Consider the following 25,213-nt stretch of genomic DNA (forward strand, 5'->3'; position numbering starts at 1 on the left):
TGAAGATCTCAAAAATCCTTAGAAATCACACATTCTATTAGGTAAAAAGAGAGAGGTTAATACTTGGTCCTAGACTCTAGTTGTTACAGTTGGAAAGGATCTTATAGATTCTTCAATTTCCAGCTATCTTCTAATTTCTGTGTGTTAAAGTACTGCTCCCCTCAAATGAATAATAGATTCAAACCTTGGCTCTTTGACTTATTTTTATGCAAGATATTGAGACAAAGAGATATTTTCCTTAGGAACTACAAAATTACTATTTTTATTAATTTTAAAATACCATAAAGACATTTTCAAATAATAATATGTTTTTAATCCATTAGAAAAAACTAAAGGGGAAGGAGAACACGGCAAGCTTATTTCAGAGACTTAGTTAAGAGAGGGAGAGAGGCACAGAGACAGCACGAGACAGACACAGAGAGACAGAGGGAATGTGCTCACCTAATAGTCTTAGGGTCAAAAGAAAGTTACAACTCATTTAAATCTGCTGGTTTTACCTACCTCTGTTGTATTATAGTATGAAAATCGATCTTCCTAATGACCCTAGTGAAAATCCTAAATGATCAATGATTCAATTACATTCCCTTTGCTCAACTTACTAAGCTAAGAAAATATCTAACAATTAAAATTAGAGTAAGGGGAGACTAGATTTAAATTTTAATTAGCAGGAAAATTAAATTAACTAAATCCTCCATTCTCAAAGTACTTTGGATAATTGAGGTTCACTGCAGTAAATAAAATTCTGACTGGATTTTTACTGAATAGGAAATTTCTCCTTGTGCTTTCATTCAAAGCTTGGTATAAACGCTATTTAGCATGTGTTTTTAAGTTTTCAAAGACATATGTAATAAAAAGCAGCTATGAAGAATGCCTTTGCTTCATCTTTTTATCAAGTGATTCTGTTCAAGAAATTCTGTGTATTTGGTGTTCTGCTAGGATATACACACGCATACATATATATGTAAGTATGTGTATATATACATGCATACATGTTTAAATATGCATAAACTTTATACAAATATTCAATAATCTTAAACTGTGCCCCCAAGTCAAAATCTAAAATATTTAGTCAAATAGCAACTGGCTTCAGCATTTACATGTCACTTAAAACCATGGGTTTCAAAAGAAGTTTTTGCCTCTGAAGGGAATAATCAAAACAATAATGACAAAAGAAACATAAAATACTTTGTAGACTGAGTTACAAATTAAAAAGCATTCCTGTCTTATCATTTACCTTCAAAAAGTGCTTTTCAAGTGTTTCCTTTCCAGAGCTACAGATGGTCTTTGCCATTTAGCATCCTCATCCCTGTTAGAAGAAGCCAATTAATATCATACCCCTATACTTCTAATCAAGGCTGCCCTATTAGTGTTCTGTTGAGTGAACTGTTGCTGATTAACTGAAAATGAGTGAGTGAAGCTAATGATTTTCTCTCTAGACCCTGTGGGCCCATAAAATGTTCATTTGAATTAAGGACAGTTAATTATGGTATATGATTTGCCAGGAGACTGAAGTTACTGAGTCGGTGTGAGGAGCCCAGGTTGGGGTGGTTGATGTGATGCAGGCTGGCAGATCTCTCTTTCAAAGTTTGCTGTTTTCCTCTTACCTCATGTCTCTTCCAGGCATTTCCAGGAGCTATGTCTGGCAGCTCGTTCACTCAGCTTACAAGAAAAAACTCTCCAGTGTATCACGAGGGGAAGAGCAAAATAAGAGTCCTTCGTCACTGGTAAAGTATTCCTTGCTGAGCAGCACAATTTCTGGGGGTTGACAAAGATCTATTTTAATGTGCTTTTAAACTACTGAAACACATTGCAATCAACATGGATATGATGTGTATGGGTATGCCACCCAGGTTATGCTGCAGCTGTCACAGAATGATGAACAGATGTGAAGAAGATGCACTTTTAGATTGTTGGTCTTTCAGCCCCCAAGAGAAACAAAAGATGGTTAGCAAGAATATTTGAGTAAGAGCAGTAAGGAGAATCTGTAATTCAGTGAGACAAAACATGGCTATGCAGTGAAATGTCAAAGAGAGAAAATGCAAACCTACTGAATGTGAGAAACTGAAATTCAGCTTGTCTTTTTCCTCAGATTTCAAGCTACAGTTTCACACATGGTACTGTTTCGTAGCCATGTGATTTTAGGACTTCAGTAATTAAGCCCCTGGAGTAAAATTTAAGATGGACTTGCCTTTTACTATAAGGTATGAAGGCTGGCATATCTAAAATATATCTATCTTAGATTTATTTAGCATATTTTAAAAGAGACTGCCTAGGCTTTTCTTACAATACTCATGTGCATGATAAAATAGGAGGGAAATATAATTTACAAGCCTAAAATCAACTCTCTTGTTAAACGGACTTTGGTAGTCTTCCATTTCTATTAACTAAACCTACCTTTTCTAGATACAGATGGTCCTAGGGCGCTAGTGAAGTTTTCTCTAAGACCTCCCTTCTGGTTTGAGTTCAGTGCCTTGTACTAAAGAGATTGCCTATTTAACAGATACAAGAGTGAAACATCAGAACCTTGTTTTGAGCTGAAGATTAACTTTTTTATTTTCAAAGATTTCCTCCAGTGAGGAATATGGAAGTTCAGAAATAGTTGCAGGTGTGAGCAAATTAGAAATTAGACAAGCCCAAAAAAATAACTTCAAGAGCCTCTTAACACCAATAATGTAATGTTTTCAATGATATGCAGAGATAATCATTGAACAAGAGGTACTCAGGATTTAAAAAGAAATAGCAGAGAAATTTGTTGAAATATTTTTAAGGTTTTACCAAGGTAGATGTTGTGAGGCATCAAGGAATGGTTGACTTAACCACACTTTCAACTGAGCTTCGTTGAAGCCCTAACATCCCCACTAATGATCTGTGTATTTTGGTTGACTCACATATCTTCTCCTTGTCGGTTTCAGGAACTATTACATGCCAGTAACTGACATTTCTATAGATAAATAAATTAGTTTTAATTAATAAGGTTTGGCCAATAAGGTTTAAAATGAGAGCTGAGGAAGAGCACAGGTTCAAATTCGTAGTCTTGCCTTTCTCTTGCTCTCCTTTATGTAAAAGGAGCTGTCTGGGTATTAGCTTTAAGGTGACTCCATTCCTCTTTTCTTTTCTTTTCTTTTTTTTATTTTACTTTATTTTATTATACTTTAAGTTCTAGGGTACATGTGCATAACGTGCAGGTTTGTTACATATGTATACTTATGCCATGTTGGTGTGCTGCACCCATCAACTCGTCAGCACCCATCAATTCATCATTTATATCATGTATAACTCCCTAATGCAATCCCTCCCTCCTCCCCCCTCCCCATGATAGGCCCCAGTGTGTGATGTTCCCCTTCCCGAGTCCAAGTGATCTCATTGTTCAGTTCCCACCTATGAGTGAGAACATGTGGTGTTTGGTTTTCTCTTCGTGTGAAAGTTTGCTAAGAATGATGGTTTCCAGCTGCATCCATGTCCCTACAAAGGAGGCAAACTCATCCTTTTTTATAGCTGCATAGTATTCCATGGTGTATATGTGCCACATTTTCTTAATCCAGTCTGTCACAGATGGACATTTGGGTTGATTCCAAGTCTTTGCTATTGTGAATAGTGCTGCAATAAACATACGTGTGCATGTGTCTTTGTAGTAGAATAATTTATAATCCTTTGGGTATATACCCAGTAGTGGGATGGCTGGGTCGTATGGTACATCTAGTTCTAGATCCTTGAGGAATCGCCATACTGTTTTCCATAATGGTTGAACTAGTTTACAATCCTACCAGCAGTGTAAAAGTGTTCCTATTTCTCCACATCCTCTCCAACAACTGTTGTTTCCTGATTTTATAATGATTGCCATTCTAACTGGTGTGAGATGGTATCTCATTGTGGTTTTGATTTGCATTTCTCTGATGGCGAGTGATGATGAGCATTTTTTCATGTGTCTGTTGGCTGTATGAATATCTTCTTTTGAGAAATGTCTGTTCATATCCTTTCCCCACTTTTTGATGGGGTTGTTTTTTTCTTGTATATTTGTTTGAGTTCTTTGTAGATTCTGGATATTAGCCCTTTGTCAGATGAGTAGGTTGCAAAAATTGTCTCCCATTCTGTAGGTTGCCTGTTCACTCTGATGGTAGTTTCTTTTGCTGTGCAGAAGCTCTTTAGTTTAATCAGATCCCATTTGTCAATGTTTGCTTTTGCTGCCGTTGCTTTTGGTGTTTTAGACATGAAGTCCTTGCCCATGCCTATGTCCTGAATGGTACTACCTAGATTTTCTTCTAGGGTTTTTATGGTATTAGGTCTAACATTTAAGTCTCTAATCCATCTTGAATTAATCTTCGTATAAGGGGTAAGGAAAGGATCCAGTTTCAGCTTTCTACTTATGGCTAGCCAATTTTCCCAGCACCATTTATTAAATAGGGAGTCCTTTCCCCATTTCTTGTTTCTCTCAGGTTTGTCAAAGATCAGATGGCTGTAGATGTGCGGTATTATTTCTGAGGACTCTGTTCTGTTCCATTGGTCTATAGCTCTGTTTTGGTACCAGTACCATGCTGTTTTGGTTACTGTAGCCTTGTAGTATAGTTTGAAGTCAGGTAGCGTGACGCCTCCAGCTTTGTCCTTTTGACTTAGGATTGTCTTGGCAATGCGGGCTCTTTTTTGGTTCCATATGAACTTTAAAGCAGTTTTTTCCAATTCTGTGAAGAAACTCATTGGTAGCTTGATGGGGATGGCATTGAATCTATAAATAACCTTGGGGAGTATGGCCATTTTCACGGTATTGATTCTTCCTATCCATGAGCATGGTATGTTCTTCCATTTGTTTGTGTCCTCTTTGATTTCACTGAGCAGTGCTTTGTAGTTCTCCTTGAAGAGGTCCTTGACATCCCTTGTAAGTTGGATTCCTAGGTATTTTATTCTCTTTGAAGCAATTGTGAATGGAAGTTCATTCCTGATTTGGCTCTCTGCTTGTCTGTTACTGGTGTATAAGAATGCTTGTGATTTTTGCACATTGATTTTGTATCCTGAGACTTTCCTGAAGTTGCTTATCAGCTTAAGGAGATTTTGGGCTGAGACGATGGGGTTTTCTAAATATACAATCATGTCATCTGCAAACAGGGACAATTTGACTTCTTCTTTTCCTAACTGGATACCCTTGATTTCTTTCTCTTGCCTGATTGCCCTAGCCAGAACTTCCAACACTATGTTGAATAGGAGTGGTGAGAGAGGGCATCCCTGGCTTGTGCCAGTTTTCAGAGGGAATTTTTCCAGTTTTTGCCCATTCAGTATGATATTAGCTGTGGGTTTGTCATAAATAGCTCTTATTATTTTGAGGTACGTTCCATCAATACCGAATTTATTGAGCGTTTTTAGCATGAAGGGCTGTTGAATTTTGTCAAAAGCCTTTTCTGCATCTATTGAGATAATCATGTGGTTCTTGTCTTTGGTTCTGTTTATGTGCTGGATTATGTTTATTGATTTGCAAATGTTGAACCAGCCTTGCATCCCAGGGATGAAGCCCACTTGATCGTGGTGGATAAGCTTTTTGATGTGCTGCTGAATCCGGTTTGCCAGTATTTTATTGAGAATTTTTGCATCGATGTTCATCAGGGATATTGGTCTAAAATTCTCTTTTTTTGTTGTGTCTCTGCCAGGCTTTGGTATCAGGATGATGTTGGCCTCATAAAATGAGTTAGGGAGGATTCCCTCTTTTTCTATTGATTGGAATAGTTTCAGAAGGAATGGTACCAGCTCCTCCTTGTACCTCTGGTAGAATTCAGCTGTGAATCCATCTGGTCCTGGACTTTTTTTGGTGGGTAGGCTATTAATTGTTGCCTCAATTTCAGAGCCTGCTATTGGTCTATTCAGGGATTCAACTTCTTCCTGGTTTAGTCTTGGGAGAGTGTAAGTGTCCAGGAAATTATCCATTTCTTCTAGATTTTCTAGTTGATTTGCGTACAGGCGTTTATAGTATTCTCTGATGGTAGTTTGTATTTCTGTGGGGTCAGTGGTGATATCCCCTTCATCATTTTTTATTGCATCTATTTGATTCCTCTCTCTTTTCTTCTTTATTAGCCTTGCTAGCAGTCTGTCAATTCTGTTGATCTTTTCAAAAAACCAACTCCTGGATTCATTGATTTTTTGGAGGGTTTTTTGTGTCTCTATCTCCTTCAGTTCGGCTCTGATCTTAGTTATTTCTTGCCTTCTGCTAGCTTTTGAATGTGTTTTCTCTTGCCTCTCTGGTTCTTTTAATTGTGATGTTAGAGTGTCAATTTTAGATCTTTCCTGCTTTCTCTTGTGGGCATTTAGTGCTATAAATTTCCCTCTACACACTGCTTGAAATGTGTCCCAGAGATTCTGGTATGTTGTATCTTTGTTCTCATTGGTTTCAAAGAACATCTTTATTTCTGCTTTCATTTCGTTATGTACCCAGTAGTCATTCAGGAGCAGGTTGTTCAGTTTCCATGTAGTTGAGCGGTTTTGATTGAGTTTCTTGGTCCTGAGTTCTAGTTTGATTGCACTGTGGTCTGAGAGACAGTTTGTTATAATTTCTGTTCTTGTACATTTGCTGAGGAGTGCTTTACTTCCAATTATGTGGTCAATTTTGGAATAAGTGTGATGTGGTGCTGAGAAGAATGTATATTCTGTTGATTTGGGGTGGAGAGTTCTATAGATGTCTATTAGGTCCGCTTGGTGCAGAGATGAGTTCAATTCCTGGATATCCTTGTTAACTTTCTGTCTCGTTGATCTGTCTAATGTTGACAGCGGAGTGTTGAAGTCTCCCATTATTATTGTATGGGAGTCTAAGTCTCTTTGTAAGTCTCTAAGGACTTGCTTTATGAATCTGGGTGCTCCTGTATTGGGTGCATATATATTTAGGAGAGTTAGCTCTTCCTGTTGAATTGATCCCTTTACCATTATGTAATGGCCTTCTTTGTCTCTTTTGATCTTTGATGGTTTAAAGTCTGTTTTATCAGAGACTAGGATTGCAACCCCTGCTTTTTCTTGTTCTCCATTTGCTTGGTAGATCTTCCTCCATCCCTTTATTTTGAGCCTATGTATGTCTCTGCATGTGAGATGGGTCTCCTGAATACAGCAGACTGATGGGTCTTGACTCTTTATCCAGTTTGCCAGTCTGTGTCTTTTAATTGGAGCATTTAGTCCATTTACATTTAAGGTTAATATTGTTATGTGTGAACTTGATCCTGTCATTATGATATTAACTGGTTATTTTGCTCGTTAGTCGATGCAGTTTCTTCCTAGCCTCGATGGTCTTTACATTTTGGCATGTTTTTGCAATGGCTGGTACCGGTTGTTCCTTTCCATGTTTCGGGCTTCCTTCAGGGTCTCTTGTAAGGCAGGCCTGGTGGTGACAAAATCTCTAAGCATTTGCTTATCTGTAAAGGATTTTATTTCTCCTTCACTTATGAAACTTAGTTTGGCTGGATATGAAATTCTGGGTTGAAAATTCTTTTCTTTAAGAACGTTGAATATTGGCCCCCACTCTCTTCTGGCTTGTAGAGTTTCTGCCGAGAGATCTGCTGTTAGTCTGATGGGCTTCCCTTTGTGGGTAACCCGACCTTTCTCTCTGGCTGCCCTTAAGATTTTTTCCTTCATTTCAACTTTGGTGAATCTGGCAATGATGTGTCTTGGAGTTGCTCTTCTGGAGGAGTATCTTTGTGGCGTTCTCTGTATTTCCTGAATTTGAATGTTGGCCTGCCCTACTAGGTTGGGGAAGTTCTCCTGGATGATATCCTGAAGAGTGTTTTCCAACTTGGTTCCATTTTCCCCCTCACTTTCAGGCACCCCAATCAGACGTAGATTTGGTCTTTTTACATAATCCCATACTTCTTGCAGGCTTTGTTCATTTCTTTTTCTTCTTTTTTCTTTTGGTTTCTCTTCTCGCTTCGTTTCATTCATTTGATCCTCAATCGCTGATACTCTTTCTTCCAGTTGATCGAGTCGGTTACTGAAGCTTGTGCATTTGTCACGTATTTCTCGTGTCATGGTTTTCATCTCTGTCATTTCGTTTATGATCTTCTCTGCATTAATTAGTCTAGCTGTCAATTCTTCCACTCTTTTTTCAAGATTTTTAGTTTCTTTGCGCTGGGTACGTAATTCCTCCTTTAGCTCTGAGAAGTTTGATGGACTGAAGCCTTCTTCTCTCATCTCGTCAAAGTCATTCTCTGACCAGCTTTGATCCGTTGCTGGCGATGGGCTGCGCTCCTTTGCAGGGGGAGATGCGCTCTTATTTTTTGAATTTCCAGCTTTTCTGCCCTGCTTTTTCCCCATCTTTGTGGTTTTATCTGTCTCTGGTCTTTGATGATGGTGACGTACTGATGGGGTTTTGGTATAGGTGTCCTTCCTGTTTGATAGTTTTCCTTCTGACAGTCAGAAGGACTGTCTGTTGGTCTGTTGGAGATTGCTTGAGGTCCACTCCAGACCCTGTTTGCCTGGGTATCAGCAGCAGAGGTTGCAGAAGATAGAATATTGCTGAACAGCGAGTGTACCTGTCTGATTCTTCCTTTGGAAGTGTCCTCTCAGGGGTGTACTCCACCCTGTGAGGTGTGGGGTGTCAGACTGCCCCTAGTGGGGGATGTCTCCCAGCTAGGCTACTCAGGGGTCAGGGACCCACCTGAGCAGGCAGTCTGTCCGTTCTCAGATCTCAACCTCCACGTTCGGAGATCCAAGGTTCTCCCCAAATCTGTCAGACAGAGTCGTTCGCGTCTGCACCGGCCCCCGCTGCTTCCCCTGTTGGTCTTCAGCTGTGCGCTGTCCCCAGAGGTGGGGTCTACAGAGACAGGCAGGCTTCCTTGAGCTGCTGTGAGCTCCACCCAGTTCGAGCTTCCCAGCGGCTTTGTTTACCTACTTAAGCCTCAGCAATGGCGGGCGCCCCTCCCCCAGCCTCGCTGCTGCCTTGCGGATAGATTGCCGCAGACTGCTGTGTTAGCAGTGAGGGAGGCTCCGTGGGCGTGGGACCCTCCCGGCCAGGTGTGGGATATATTCTCCTGGTGTGCCTGTTTGCTTAAAGCGCCGTATTGGGGTGGGAGTTACCCGATTTTCCAGGTGTTGTGTGTCTCAGTTCCCCTGGCTAGGAAAAGGGATTCCCTTCCCCCTTGCGCTTCCAGGTGAGACGATGCCTCACCCTGCTTCAGCTCTCGCTGGTCAGGCTGCAGCAGCTGACCAGCACTGATTGTCCGGCACTCCCTAGTGAGATGACCCCAGTACCTCAGTTGAAAATGCAGAAATCACCGGTCTTCTGTGTCGCTCGCGCCGGGAGTTGGAGACTGGAGCTGTTCCTATTCGGCCGTCTTGCTCCGCCCCCTCCTCTTTTCTTATTTAGCAGGAATGACTACAAATCGAGTTAGGGCACGACCATTTTTTTTTTTTGTAAAAACAACCATAACCCCTAAAAGGATTTTCTATTTGGAATAGGAAGTCCATTTGTATTATGTAGTTTAGCTATGGTCATTGTTCCTGGAGGAAGATGTAAAAAAGATGGAAAAGTTCAAAAGAGTAGCAACTAAAATGATCAGGGGGCTTCCACAGTGTATTGGAATCAAGTAAAAGTCTTCAAAAGAATCATCAGATTTATAGATTTCTTCACACTTGAATGACTTTATAAAGCTAGCATTTGTAGTTGACAATTATAAAGAGTGTTTTCACATATATAATCTTCCAGCAGCCTTGATAAAGACATCCAGGCAGGTATAATCTCTATTTTACAGAAGAAAAAATGGAGATCTGAGAGATGCTACAACTTTTTCAAATTCTGATGGCTATTGGTAACTGGAAGGCAGCCAGCCTTGTAACCTAATCTCATCCGTTTCCACTCTTCCAAATTGATTGATTGGATTAACATATCCGCATTCGGTCTTGACGGAATAGCCAGAATGAATTTTCCTAGTCTCTGCTCTGTCTCTAATCATATGTTCCCTTTGACCTGCAATTGATAGTGTATACTTCAGTCTCTCTATTGTCTTGTTTCTAATCATTTCATATGTTGTGGATGTACCTATCATTATTCTATCTACCTTGAGATCAGAAGTCCTCAAAGAAAGATGGCAACTGTTACAAGCTTTGCTCAACAAAATTATATTAAAATAATTTGAATGACCTTTCATTGTTGGTGCAAGGAATGTTAGAGAGGATTTAAGTGGCCTGGATCAGGAGTCAGCAAGCTATGTTCCATGGGCCAAATCTACTTGCTGCCTATTTTTGTAAATAAAGTTTTATTGGAACACAGCCATGCTCATTTATGCATTGTCTAGGTCTGTGTTTGCACTACGGTGGCAGAGTTGGGTGGTTGTAACAGAAATGTAGAGCCTGAAAAGCTTAAAATATTTACTATCTGACCATTTACAGAAAAAAATTTACCAACCATAGGCCTAGGCAATTAATTATATCTAGTTAGTCCCTGAAAAATGACTAAGAAACAAGCAATATAGAGTGTGTTGTCCTCTGCTTCTTTCTAGAAATTTTACATTTTGCGTCCTGTTGTTATTTGAGGGAGAAAGAGTGTTTTTTGGTAAAGAAAATAGGAGGTAGAGAGAAGAAATTCCAAGAGCATTTCAGAAGGGGAGTTATATTTAGAAGCATTGTTCTTCCACAGTCAATCAAGGTAATGAGAGGAAGAATTGCATGAGGTGAAGGTGTGAACTAGGGCATAACATTCTAGAAGTGTTTGTAAGAAGCTGATTGGTACCCAGTATATTAAATAGTGACTTTACTAATGCCAATCAAACCCAAACCTTTTTGTTTAAAAATCATCTACATTACTAGAGTCTATTCATAATTTGCTTTTAGCAAGGAAAAGAATAGTAGCAGATTGTATTACATGAGTAAATTCTCAATCTTGGGACATGGATTCAGCTAAAGTAGAAGTTACTTTTGATTGTTGTTTGCACAAATCGTTTTGCACCAGCTATTATAAAAACAAATTTTTAATATCCCATATTTTGGGATTTATGGAGGTGACTTTCCTTTTCTTTGGAGATGATGAATGTGTGCCGACTTGCATCGCTGTTTAATTATAGATGGCTAGCTGTGAGGAATGTGGAAATGATCTCAGCCATTTAAACCTCAAGGCAATCTCCCCATGTGACCTAAAAGGTGTGCATTTTATTTATGTAGATATTTTACCTACTCACTCAGATTTCTATTGCACTTAGAAATTCCCAAGTGAAATGTCTACAGGTATTTTGTAAAAGTCTTGAAATAATATTCCCTTCCTTCTCATTCTCGCTCCCAGGAAATTTCTGCTTAAAGCTGCATTTGTAAAATAGCACATGGGAGGTGCCATGGTATAGGTGAAAGAGAACAGGCTTTAGACTCAGGCATACCTGGAAGGCCCTTTGAAAAGTCATGGTGTGTTCAGGAAACTGAAAATGGCTCACCGGGGCTGGATAGTAGCGCTTAGTTGGGTGTGTGAACAATGACATGTCTGCAGAGGTGATCAGGAGCCGGATAATGAAGGATGTGGTGTTCCATGTGAAGGAACTGGAACAGTTATCAAGCTAATATGACACCTCTGAAGGGTTTTAAGACAAGAGTATAACACAGTAAAATTTATAATCTTGAAAAATACTCTGGAAGTAGGGTACATGACAGACTGAAATGTAAAGACAGTGAGGGTAGGTAGAGATCTGAAGGACTGGTGTAGAAACTGAGGTTTTCAAGGAACAATAAGGTCTGCAGCGGGCAGTGTGTCTATGAGGATAGGGGGCTAAGTTTAGGAGATGTTTGTGTGGCCTAATTGATAGAACGTAGCAATATTAACAGAGATGAGGGTGAGAGAAGAATCAATTTTGGGACTGAGTTGATTATACTAGTAAATTACAGAGGAGAAAAAAGATTAATGCCTATCTTACTATTGCACGCCCAGAGCCTCACCCCACTAAGCAGAGCATTTGTGTGTTTAGAATATAACAATAAGAGAAAATAAAAAACAAACAGAAGTAAAGAAAACAAAAATCTGGGTGCTGATGACAGTGACAGGAGGAAAAAGGAAGCATCTATAAAGATGGTACACATAGTTGTAAACATAGTTGCCAAGTACCAGCACGAAAAACTGAGATGACATTGTCTCCAAGGGCAGGCAGTGTCTATCTCTAGATGACGATGCCTATACAGAGTTTCCTTCTGTAAAGAGAACATCCGCCTAGGTTTCCCAGAACCAAAACTTCAGACTAAGGTTTTAGCACACATTTAGGAGGTAATTACCAGCAGGGAGTGGAGAAATAAGAAAGAAAAGCAAAAGTAGTCAGTATGGAGTATATTAATGATTGGTTACCACTGTGGGCAAGTAGGACTGAATCCTATTGAGAACCTCTGGGAAACTGGATAGAACATGCCTTATCATTGTTCTACCTGAAGGGCAAGGAGGGTTGAGTATTCATCTACCACTTCTACTTTGTCATTGATTAATGGGTTAACCAATGGTAACTTCCTGACACTTCCAACCAGCCCTGGGCTTTGGGCACGCATACTGCATTGGGCAAAGAATTCCCTGAGACAGAGAGTTGTGGCTGTTGGAACTATGAATGACAAAGGATATGAGCAGAGTTCTGCATATACACACACATATACTCCTGCATATACACACACCCTACCATGGTTAGTACATCTATTGTACCTGTATTTTGAGTTCGAAATGGTAGAGTTTTAATGAAAATTAGACAAGTTACTTCTCTCTGTGAAGCAGATTTTCCACCTTTTTGAACCTATCTCTCTGTATAGACCTACTGGGATCTAGAAGATGCAAATTTCAACGCTGTGTCCATTGTACATGGGTAACATTAGTAAATGGTGATCTATGGTGATGGAATCGTTTGAACGACTGCTGAAGCTATAAAGACAGGTATGAAAACTCAAATGAAACTGTTAAAGTAACTCAGATGTATCTGGAGAAAGAACAGATTCTGTACTCCAAAATGTTACCATTTTCGAAAATTACACTACCAAGATCTATGAGTTACACATAATATAAATATTTAATTGTTGATTTCAGAAGAAGAGAAAATGAATGGACCAGTATACACGATGCTTAAGACATAGTAAAGTAGCCCTCCCAACTCTTTATTTGAAACTGAAGATAAGAAATTAAATGGAAATATGAGTTGAAAGAGAACAAGGATATGGAGAATCATATATAAAATGGAAGAATTGGATTGACTGGTGAGTTACCTGGAAATGAGAAAAAAAGCATTAAGCTCAATTTATGGCAATCCAGCAAAGGATTTTTCCGTTTTTAGTATTTTACTTTATCTTTTCTAATTCCCTCTTTAAATACAAAGGAGACACTGGAAATGAGTTAGTAAATAAGTCATTTCTACTAGGGTATGCTATCTTGTAGGCCTGTTTCTTTCTGCCACTCACTGGCTATATAACCTTGGGTAAGTTACTTAACCTCTCTGTATCTCAGTTTCCTTATGTGGAAAAATTGGTGATAATAATTATACCTACCTCACAGGTTATGAGGATGAATACATTTGCATATGAAAAGTACTTACAGTGCTTGATACATCATAAGAAATACATACATCTCTTCTGGATGATGAGCAAAATGAATTCAAATTGTTATAGCTTATGGAATTTGACATAAATCACACAGAAGTGTATCACAGTGTTATTTTTAATGATTTTTAACATTCAAAATGATTGATAAAAAATATTTGGCATTCCAGAGCCAAAACTAAGAGCAATGGTGGGAGTTACAGTTCTAACAGAAGGAAGTTTTAGTTGTTAGAGCTGTCAAACAATGAAATAGATTGCCAACGAAGTCATGTGTTGGATGACATGGAAAATATGTAACAGACTGGATGATTGCTTCTTAGTGATGCTGGAGAGGAGGTTTGTGCATCAGAGAAAAGGTGTAAGTAAATGACCTTTTCGGGTCTTTCTAATTTTGAGTCAATGATTTCAAAATTTGGCTCTAAGCCCTCTTTCCAATATTATATCTTATTGTTTCCTCGTGCAAATCCTCTGCCTTAGACACCCAAGCACACTCACAAACATTTAACGAGTTTCATGCTTTCTCACCATTTGAATTTTCTGCCACTTGCTCCACTCTGTCTTTATCTTTACAGAACAGGCCAAACATTTTGAAAGTAAAAGTCTTAGTAAAAGTTATAAAGTATATGGTATATTAAAGCTTAATTTCCATGTATAATATTATTAGGACTTGGTTTTTCATAGCTATGCAATGCTTGAACCTGAAATACTTAAATGAATATATACGAAGGATGAAAAGATGAGTTACCTCCACACCCATACATACTTGAATTAGTAAAAATATCTCTAATCTTTTAGATTTTTTACTTATATTACAATTCACCTCTGAAGATGTGTAGACTTCAACCTTAAAATTAAATAAGAGATAAAAGGATGTCTTTATATAATGTTTCATCAAAAATATATATGTTAATACTTCCTATGGAGGAAAGACTTCTGGGAGACACGAAGGCAAAGGAATGAGCTGCTGGTGATTAGCTGGTTTAATAGTTTTACATATTTGTCGTCAGAATCCTTTAAACCAGAGCTTGGTGGGAGGCACAGTTTGAAAACTTAGAGTTGCTTTAATTAAGGAGGTGGTGGGAGAAAAGAAGATCCTGCCTGGAAGACTAAGAAGGTAATGGGAGTGCTCTTTAAAGCTGTGCTAAAGAGGCTCACGATACCTTTTTGCCCTGAGAATCAGGACCATTTTCCTGCTCTGAGGGCAGCATGGGCTTGTTCTCACAGTCATTCAGAAGGGCAAACGAGAAGTTGTATGTGTGTCTATGAGCTACACAATCATTTTCAACTGGCTTTGTGGATTGCAATGTCATTTTGTGACGCAACTTGAGACCCTACACTGACTTCTCCATGTGGATTTCAAAACCCCTAAATTATGCCCCACCATCTTGCTTTCCTAATATTTTATATAAACTCACATCAATTTTTTCCCAATATTTTATTATGCAGGACCTATAAGTTTTCCTGGGGAAAAAGTATTAGCGCTAAAATATGCATTTTTCTGTCAGAAATAATAAAATAGTCCAAAGATATTTCCCCTTTTTCATAAAATTCCAAGGGAAACCCACTTAGAAAATTTAGAGTATAATTGAAGAATTCTACTGAGCATACATGACATAAAATTAAACAATACTTGGGTAGAAAAATGTTTGGAGATCACTGTCAGGACAATTTTTCTGTTATTTACTGAAAAAGATGACTTGCTATGGTTTCTTAATGTGCTTAAATGTGTTTCATTTGATCACATTAATATTTGTACAGTTATTTTTCCATTACTTGTGAAACACCAAAAACACTAAGCAATAATTGCACATATTTTTTTCTTTTATGACCATACATTTTCCCTGACAGGTCTTTTAAATTGACATATGTTATCAGAAACTTTTTTTTTTTTTTAATTTTTTGAGATGGAGTTTCACTCTTGTTGCCCAGGCTGGAGTACAATGGTGTGATCTCGGCTCACTGCATCCTCCGCCTCCCAGGTTCAAGAGATTCTCCTGCCTCAGCCTCCCGAATAGCTGGGATTACAAGCATCCACCACCACTCATGGCTAATTTTTGTTTTTAGTACAGATGGGGTTTCAGCATGTTGGCCAGGCTGGTCTCTGTTCCACCCGCCTCGGCCTCCCAAAGTGCTGGGATTGCAGGTGTGAGACACTGCACCTAGCCTGAAACTTTTTATGATATATTAATAATATGTCTGACAAAGCTAATACTTTCAATGTAATTATTCACATTGACTGAAAGTCTCCTTTACTACATCCCTCTATCTTATTGCTCACTTAGATGATTCATTAAAAATCATTTAGACATATAGATGGCTAGGCATATAGTGGTGTCGTTCTAGGAGCATAAGGTATATTATGAACCTCTCCGTTACTCAAAGACTACCTTTATGCCTCCATCTCTAACTCATGGGAGGAATAGGAACTTTGAACAGAGATTTGGTGCCTTCCTTTACTCATAGCTTGTACACAACTCACTGTGATGGTGATGTGTTTAGCCTGAGAATCTACATAACAGAACTCGACAGGCATAAAAATAGTTTCATTCCACATTAGAAAGCAAACAATACAGCCATAGAAAAGAACAAGATGATGTCTTTTGCAGGAACATGGATGGAGGTGGACGCTATCATCCTCAGCAAACTACCATAGGAACAGAAAACCAAATGCCACATGTTCTCACTTATAAGAAGGAGCTAGATGATGAGAGCTTACGAACACAAAGAAGGAAACAACAGACACTGGGGGTCTACTTGAGAGTGGAGGGTGGGAGGAGGGAGAGGAACAGAAGAGATAACTATTGGGTGCTGGGCTTAATCCCTGGGTGATAAAATAATTTGTACAACAAACCCCCATGACATGAGTTTTCCTATGTAACAAACCTTCACATGTACCCCCAAACCTAAAATGTTAAAAAATAACCAAAAAACACCCCAAAACAAAACATTTGCCCCCAAAACCAAACAAAAATCCCCACTGTTTTATCTAAATCATTATTAAATGCAGTCCTTTCTTAAAATTTTTACATTTTGTTATATTTACAAAACAATAAAATCATCTCCCACTTGATGTAAGTACAAAAATCTCTGTTAATTCATTACATTATTAGAATAAGCAAATTAATTACTGCCAACATCAAATTCATTTTAATTTCCATGACCATCATATAGAGTTCTATACATAGAGGGTGGACTTCCACAATGAAAACGTGCTTCACTCTTTTTATTTCCTCCTCACAGCAGGTTCTGCTTTAAAGACATATTGAGGGAATAAAATACATGGAATTTTATTCTAGTATCAAGTGAGACTTTAAAATGTATGTGAAAATATTTGATAAACACTTTTTTTCTAATGGGTGCACTTAGAAAATACAGTTTTTTAGGTATATTTATATTTTGGCAATATAGTCTCTTAAGTAAAACAAAGCATATTGTAACAAAATATTTTGGTCAAAACTCTAAACAGTATATAGACTTCAAAATAACTCACTCAAAATTCATGAGATTTAGATTTCATGCTCAACTTATCAGGAAGAAACACATCCAAAATAGAAGTGGGTAGACTCTACTTCTACTCAATGGCTATATCTACATAACTGTGAATTAAAACAAACAAAAAACAAAAGCTAGAAAACTGAAATTGGTTCTCAGTCATTATGTCTAGTTATGACAAATCGAGACACTATGAGATGATTTTCTCCTCTGGAAACCAGGCATTCAAAGAGTTCCAATGACTCAGGATGGGAGTGTACAGAAGAGAAAAGAGGAAAGAAGAAAGCATTGATGCAAGAAGATACAATTCACCAATTCATAACCACACCCTGATCTCCATTACCATAGCACTATAGCCATGATCTCTTTCAGCCTTCTCTCTGCCACTATTGCCCTCAGAGCTAATTTTAATAGATTTTACCTCTTTAAGATGGTAGTGTTGAGGAGGGATATTGAACCACTGTGATTTGCTGTGAATTTTCCTAGGAAGGGCCCCAGGGGTCTGCCATGTAAGTGTAACAACTCTTATGTGAGTGTATCTCACTTTATACACAAACACTGCAATAATTTAATGTTATACATTTCTCAACCTGATATTATTTCCCTTTGATTATTTAGGTTGCATCTACCCCATGAGAAAGATTTCGAGAAGGTGTGAAAACTTTATTCCAAATCTTAGATACTCTATAAATGTCTTCCATTTTATAAAGGTTATCCGAAAGTGAAGCAAGGACAATTCTGAAAATTTCTTCAATTTTGGGTTTGGTCAAACCAACAATAAATACAAAGAAATGGCTTCATCTGAGTAACTGATACTTCCAAGAGTTGGCCAATTGCAGTCTTTTGTAGATTATATACTTTACTAGTTAGATTAAAAATCATGGCAGGTGGAAATCCTAGAATGCTTTGGCTACCTATCTAAGGATACAAAACCATGGTGTATAATTCCAACCTTATTAAAGCATTATAACATTGGCTTTTAACTCTCTTTTGGATTAGGACCAGGTACACTGGTACAGCTCAGTAAAACCTAAGATTGGAAATAATTTGAAATCTCAAAGTCATTGTCACCTTACCCATTTCACCTGGCTAATTACTTCCTCTCTTTTCATACAACCCAACAAATATGTATTCACATTACTGGGGAAAAGAGATTCTCCCTATATTTACACAATGGAGTGATTTTTGCCCTTCTAATTAACGAGCATGAGTCAAACGTTTAAAAGGTTTCAGAAGAAACTCTGCCTTCAATTAACATTCACAGTTTCTAAATTAATCACTGTTGACCTTAACATGCAGGAGTCTTAAAGACATGTTTCAAATTAAAAAAATGGTAATTTTATTCAAACAAATCTAACTACCTATGTTTCATAAGTGTTTGGTCATTGTTTTTTTCCTATCACTGCATAAGGAGTCCTAGAATTTGGAGCATTGTTTCATCACATCTCTGGATAAAAGCCCTACAAATAACCTTGAGCATGATAACCATATCATCTTCAATATAGAAATTAATAATGACTCATTATACACTTTGAAAAATCCATACCGTGCTCGCTTCAGCAGCATATATACTAAAATTGGAATGATACAGAGAAGATTAGCATGATCCCTGTGCAAGGATGAAATACAAATTCATGAAGCATTCCATATTTTTCAATAAGTGTCCACATCAACAAGTTAGAAAGATCTCAAATTAACAACCTACCATCACAACTAAAAGAACTAGAGAAGCAAGAGCAAACCAACCCATATCTAGCAGAAGACAAGAAATAACCAAAATCAGAGCTGAACTGAAGGAGACTGAGACACAAAAATCCATTCATAAGATCAAGGAATCCAGGTGCTGGTTTTTTTCTTTTTTAATATTAATACGATAGACTGCTGGCTAGACTAATAAAGGGATAAAAGAGAGAAGATCCAAATAAACACAATTATAAACGACAAAGATGTTACCACTGACCCCACAGTAATACAAACAACCATCAGAGACCACTATCAACACCTCCATGCATACAAACCAGAAAATCTAGAAGAAATAGATAAATTCCTGCACACATACACCCTTCCAAGACTGAACCAAGAAGAAATTGAAGCCCTCAACAGACCAATAACAAGCTCCAAAGTTGATTCAGTAATGAACAGCCTACCAACCAAAAAATCCTTCTGTGACCGGAAGGATTCACAACCGAATTCTACCAGATGTACAAAGAGATGGTATCATTCCTACTGAAACTATTGCAAAAAAAAAAAAAAAAAAAAAAAAAAAAAAAAAAAAAAAAAAAAAAAAAGGATAAGGAGGGACTCCTCCCCAAATCATTCTATGATTCCAGCATCATCCTGATACCAAAACCTGGCAGAGAGACAATAAAAAAGAGAAAACTTCAGGCCAATATCCTTGATGAACACAGAGGCAAAAATCCTCAGCAAAATACTTGCAAACCGAATCCAGCAGCACATCAAAAAGCTAATCCACCACAATCACATAGGCTTTATCCCTGGGATGCAAGTCTAGTTCAACACATGCAAATCAATAAATGTGATTCATCACATAAACCAAATTAAGACAAAAACCTCAATAGATGCAGAAAAGACTTTTGGTAAAATTCAACATCCTTTCATGTTAAAAACTTTCAATAAACTAGTTATTGAAGGAACATACCTCAAAATAATAAGAGCCATCTAGGAGAAACCCACAGCCAACATCATACTGAACAGGCAAAAGCTGGAAGTATTCCCCTTGAAAACTAGCAAGAGACAAGGATGCCCTTTCTCACCATTCTTGTTCAACATAGTATTGGAAGTCCTGGCCAGAGTCAGCAGGCAACAGAAAGAAATAAAAGTCATTGAAACAGGAAGAGAGGAAGTCAAACTATCCCTGTTTGCAGACAACATGATTCTGTATCTAAAAAATTTTCATAGTCTTGGCCCAAAAGCTCCTTGAGCTGATAAACAACTTCAGCAAAGTTTCAGGATATAAAACTGATGTGCAAAAATCACTAACATTCCTGTACACCAACAACAGCCAACCTGAGAGACAAATCAGGAACACAATCCCATTCACAATTGCCACAAAAAGAATAAAACACTTAACAATTCAGCTAACCAGGGAGGTAAATGATCTCTACAATGAGAATTACAAAACACTGCTCAAAAAAATCAGAGATGACACAAACAAATGGAAAAACATTTCATGCTCCGGATAGGAAGACTCAGTATCATTAAAATGGCCACATTGCCAAAGCAATTTACAGATTCAACGCTATTCCTATCAAACTACCAATGACATTCTTCATAGAACTAGAAAAACTATTTTAAAATTCATGTGGACCCAAAAAAGGGCCCAAATAGCAAAGGCCATCTTAAGCAAAAACAAAAAAGCAGGGGGCATCATATTACTCCACCTCAAACTATGCTACAGAGCTACAGTAACCAAAACACCATGGTACTGGCACTGAAAAAGACACACAGACAAAGGGAACAGAATAGAGAGCTCAGAAATAAGGCTGCACACTTACAACTATCTGGTCTTCCACAAAACTGACAAAAACAAGCAATGGGGAAAGAATCACTATTAAATAAATGGTGCTGGGATAACTGGCTAGCGATATGCAGAAGACTGAAACTGGAACCCCTCCTTACACCATATACAAAAATCAACTCAAAATGGATTTAAGACTTAAATGTAAAACTCAAAACTATAAAAACCCTGGACGATGACCTAGGAAATATCATTCTGGACATCGGAACTGGCAAAGATTTCATGACGAAGATGCTAAAAGCAATTGCAACAAAAGCAAAACTTGACAAATGGGATTTAATTAAACTAAATAACCCCTGCACAGCAAAAGAAACTATCAACAGAGTAAACAGACAACATATACAGAATGGGAGAAAATTTTTGCAAACTATGCCTCTGACAAAGGTCTAATATCCAGCATCTATAAGGCACTTATATTTACAAGCCAAAACAAACAACCCCATTAAAAAGTGGGCAAAGGACAGGAACAGATACTCTTCAAAAGAAGGCATACATGTGGCCAAAACACATATGAAAAAAGGTGCAACACTCTTGTAGTATAGTTTGAAGTCAGGTAGCACAATGCCTCCAGCTTTGTTCCTTTTGCTTAGGATTGTCTTGGCTATACAGGCTCTTTTTGGGTTCCATATGAAATTTAAAGTTGTTTTTTCTAATTCTGTGAAGAAAGTCAATGGTAACTTGATGGTGATAGCACTGAATCTATAAATTACTTTGAGCAGTGTGGCCATTTTCATGATATTGGTTCTTCCTATCCATGATCATGGAATGTTTTTCCATTTTGTTTGTGTCCTCTCCTATTTCCTTGAGCAGTGGTTTGTAGCTCTCCTTGAAGAGGTCCTTCACATCCCTTGTAAGTTGCATTCCTAGGTATTTTATTCTCTTTGGAGCAAAGGGCTAATATCCACAATCTACAAAGGACTTAAACAAATTTACAAGAAAAAACAACCCCATCAAAAAGTGGGCAAAGGATATGAACAGAGACTTCTCAAAAGAAGACATTTATGCGGCCGACAAACATATGAAAAAAAGCTCATCATCACTGGTCATTAGAGAAATGCAAATCAAAACCACAATGAGATACCATCTCATGCCAGTTAGAATGGTGATCATTAAAAAGTCAGGAAACAACAGATGCTAGAGAGGATGTGAAGAAATAGGAATGCGTTTAAACTGTTGGTGGGAGTGTAAATTAGTTCAACCATTGTGGAAGACAGTGTGGTGACTCCTCAAAGATCTACAACCAGAAATACCGTTTGAGCCAGCAATCCCATTACTGGGTATATACCCAAAGGATTATAAATCATTCTACTATAAAGACGCATGCACACACGTTTACTGCAGCACTATTCACGGTAGCAAAGACTCGGAACCAACCCAAATGCCTATCAATAATAGAGTGGATAAAGAAAATGTGGCACATATACACCATGGAATACTATGCAGCCATAAGAAAGGATGAGTTCATGACCTTTGCAGGGACATGGATGAAGCTGGAAACCATCACTCTCAGTGAACTAACACAAGATCAGAAAACCAAACACCGCATGTTCTCACTCATAGGTGGGAGTTGAACAATGAGAACACATGGACAAAGGGAGGGGAACATCACACACTGGGGCCTCTCAGGGGGTAGGGGGCTAGGGGAGGGATAGCATTAGGAGAAATACCTAATGCAGATGACGGGTTGATGGGTGCGGCAAACCACCATGGCATGTGTATACCTATGTAACAAACCTGCACGTTCTGCGCATGCATCCCAGAACCTAATAAAAAAAAAACCTGCAACATCACTGATCATTAGAGAAATGCGAATCAAAACCACAATGAGATACCATCTCAGGCTAGTCAGAATGGCAATTATCAAAAAGTCAAAAAACAACAGATGCTGGCAAGGTTGTAGAAAAAGGAGAATGCTTATATACCTTTGGCGGAAGTGTAAATTAGTCCAACCATTGTGGAAAGCAGTGTAACAGTTCCTCAAAGAGCTGAAAACAGAACTACCATTCAACCCAGCAATCCCATTACTGGGCATATACCCAAAGCAATATCAATTGTTCTACCATAAAGACATTCACATATATATTCATTGCAGCCCTATTCACTATAGCAAAGACATGGAAGCAACCTAAATGCCCATCGATGGTAGACTGAATAAAGAAAATGTACATATACACTGTGAAATACTATGCAACCATGAAAAAGAATGAGCTCATGCCTTTTGCAGGAACATGGATGGAGCTGGAGGCCATTATCCTAAGCAAACTAATATAGCAACAGAAAACCAAATACTACATGTTCCTACTTATAAGTGGGAGCTAAATGATGACAATACATGGATACAAAAAAGGGGAAAAACAGACACTGGGGTCTACTTGAGGGTAGAAGGTGGGAGGAGGGAGATGATCAGAAAAAATAAATAATGGGTACTAAGTATAGTACTTGAGTGATGAAAGAATCTGTACACCAAAGCTCCATGACACAAGTTTACACATATAACAAACCTGCACATATACCCCTGAACCTAAAAAGTTAAATAATCATAAATATTTAGAAAACTCATTCATTTCTAAATACATATTGATTCATGTTCAGAAAATATCTAAGAGCACTTAATATGTACAGGTACTACTGTGCTGGAAATACAATAAACAAAACAGACAATATTCCTGCCTCTGTGAAATTTACATTCAGGGGAGCTATATACAACAAAAGTATAAATAAGTATTGTACACACTCACCCTTCATATCCATAGGGGATTGATTCCAGAACCTTCCATGCAGCCCCAAATCAAAAGATGTTCAAGCTCCTTATATGAAATGGTCTAATATTTGCATGCAAACTACACTCATTTTCTCATTTAAATAATCTCCAGATTATTTATAACACCCAACAGAATGCAAATGCTACATAAATAGTTTTTATACTGTACTGTTTAGAGATTAATGCCAATAAATAAAGTCTGGACATTTAAAAAAGAAAAGAAAAATCCATACTATACTATATTTCACATCACCTGCATTTTCCTGCAGGAAGACAGTGGCATACAAATTTCAGAATATTCTTAAAATTTTCTTTATAAAAGTGGAATTATTACAATTGCTAAAGAAACCCAAATGCAGGTGGTTTATATTGAAAACCAAAGTACGGAGTTCCTGATGGGAAACATTTTCCACATCATTTCAAGGATTCAGTGACACTAGTGTCTACTTTCTTTAAGAAATCCTAACTCCAGGGAGATTCAAAGATGGAATCTAGCTAATCTTACAATGAGGAAAAATAAAGCTTTCCTAACAGATTTAAAAAAACGTTGTCTACGATATATGCAGCCAGGGATTTGCTGCATTATCTAAAGCTACGAACAGAAATGTGTGAGGTAAATAACTTTATATGCGAAGCCCTATTATTCAGCCTCTTGTTGCCTATGGTACTGAAGCTAGTGCTCTTCTAGGAGCAACCCTGGGCTCATCTTGAAACTCTGGTCCTGCATGTCTGACTCTGCTTCTTGAACTCCCTTATTCTGTGTACAGTACGTGTGTCCTCGATGGTAGAAACCTGGTTCATATTTTTCTCTCCCTTTGTCATCTTGGATTCTGTGCTACCTATATTGTATGTTAACTTGATCCTGGAAAATAAAATGCCACTGCTTAAAGGAACCAGAATGTTAGCACTAAAATTCTAAAGTCCCATGTAGTCCAAAGTTTTTTTTTCACTGGTGAAGAAACTGTAGCCCAGAAAAATGTGTCTTCCCCAAGGTCATACAGTTAGAAATCGTTTGTTACAATAAAATTTCACATATTGGTGTCCCAATTTCATATTTAGACCTCCTCCTGTTAATGAATTTTTGTTATCCACATGAATTGATCCCATTTCAGCTGTTTAAAGAGAAGGGTGAGAGTTTCTCTCCACGTATTTCTTTATCCTCCTTACACACATACCCATTCTAAACTATATCCTGCAGACTTATAAAGCATACCCCACTGACAGGGTTAAATGAAGACGGGCTGAATATGTGGCAATATCAGAGAAATATTCCCCTATATAAGCATCCATGGGTGTTATTCAGACTAGATCAAGTGATCATAAATTTCAGGGAGCACTGACTTAAACAGCCAATGTGGTGGTAAGCAGAACACAAATTTTAACCCAGAGACAGTGCAACCTGGAGGCTGGGTGCAACATTTAGCAAGTTCTACTAAGGAAGCATTCATGAACAGATTAAAATATCAGCAAACTTCTCCATAAAAATACCACTGGAAAAAAATACCTAAACACGAATTTGATTATGACAAAATAGGTTTTCTTTTCCAGTAAGTTCTAGTTTAGGGAACTTACTGTATTTTACCCATTTTCATTGAAGATGAGAAAAACTGTAACTTACCTTCTCACTGACTGAAAAAAGTCATGAAAAATTTTGTAGATGGTTTATAGATAGGCCCTGAGTCATACATGATACCTGTAACTGCCAAGGAACTGCAGTTCCCAGGTTTCTCAAGACTCCTAACTACCAACTATGCTGCTTCCTCTAGTATTCCATGTTACCTCTGCACTGAAAAATTAATAATTGTGGTAGTTTATTTTTCAGTAAATATTCACTCCCTCCTCCCCTCCCTTATATATGGGAGGAGTATATTTCCATGCTTTATTGATATCGGACTTGGCCATGTCATTTACTGTAGCCAATGTTATTT

General features: G+C 37.9%; 1 protein-coding gene and 1 non-coding gene across 2 annotated transcripts in view; one reads left to right on the plus strand and one right to left on the minus strand.

The window, feature by feature from the left end:
- LOC115898625 overlaps nucleotides 1-25,213 on the minus strand; it is a 1,104,002-nt gene that overhangs the window by 278,295 nt on the left and 800,494 nt on the right. The gene's annotated exons all lie outside the window — the stretch shown is intronic.
- Nucleotides 18,534-18,640, plus strand: LOC115898816. The gene has a single exon (XR_004058481.1). It is a non-coding gene; the product is annotated as a U6 spliceosomal RNA (small nuclear RNA).

The sequence above is a fragment of the Rhinopithecus roxellana genome, chromosome 7 (genome assembly GCF_007565055.1).
Source record: "Rhinopithecus roxellana isolate Shanxi Qingling chromosome 7, ASM756505v1, whole genome shotgun sequence".
Lineage (NCBI taxonomy): Eukaryota > Metazoa > Chordata > Mammalia > Primates > Cercopithecidae > Rhinopithecus > Rhinopithecus roxellana.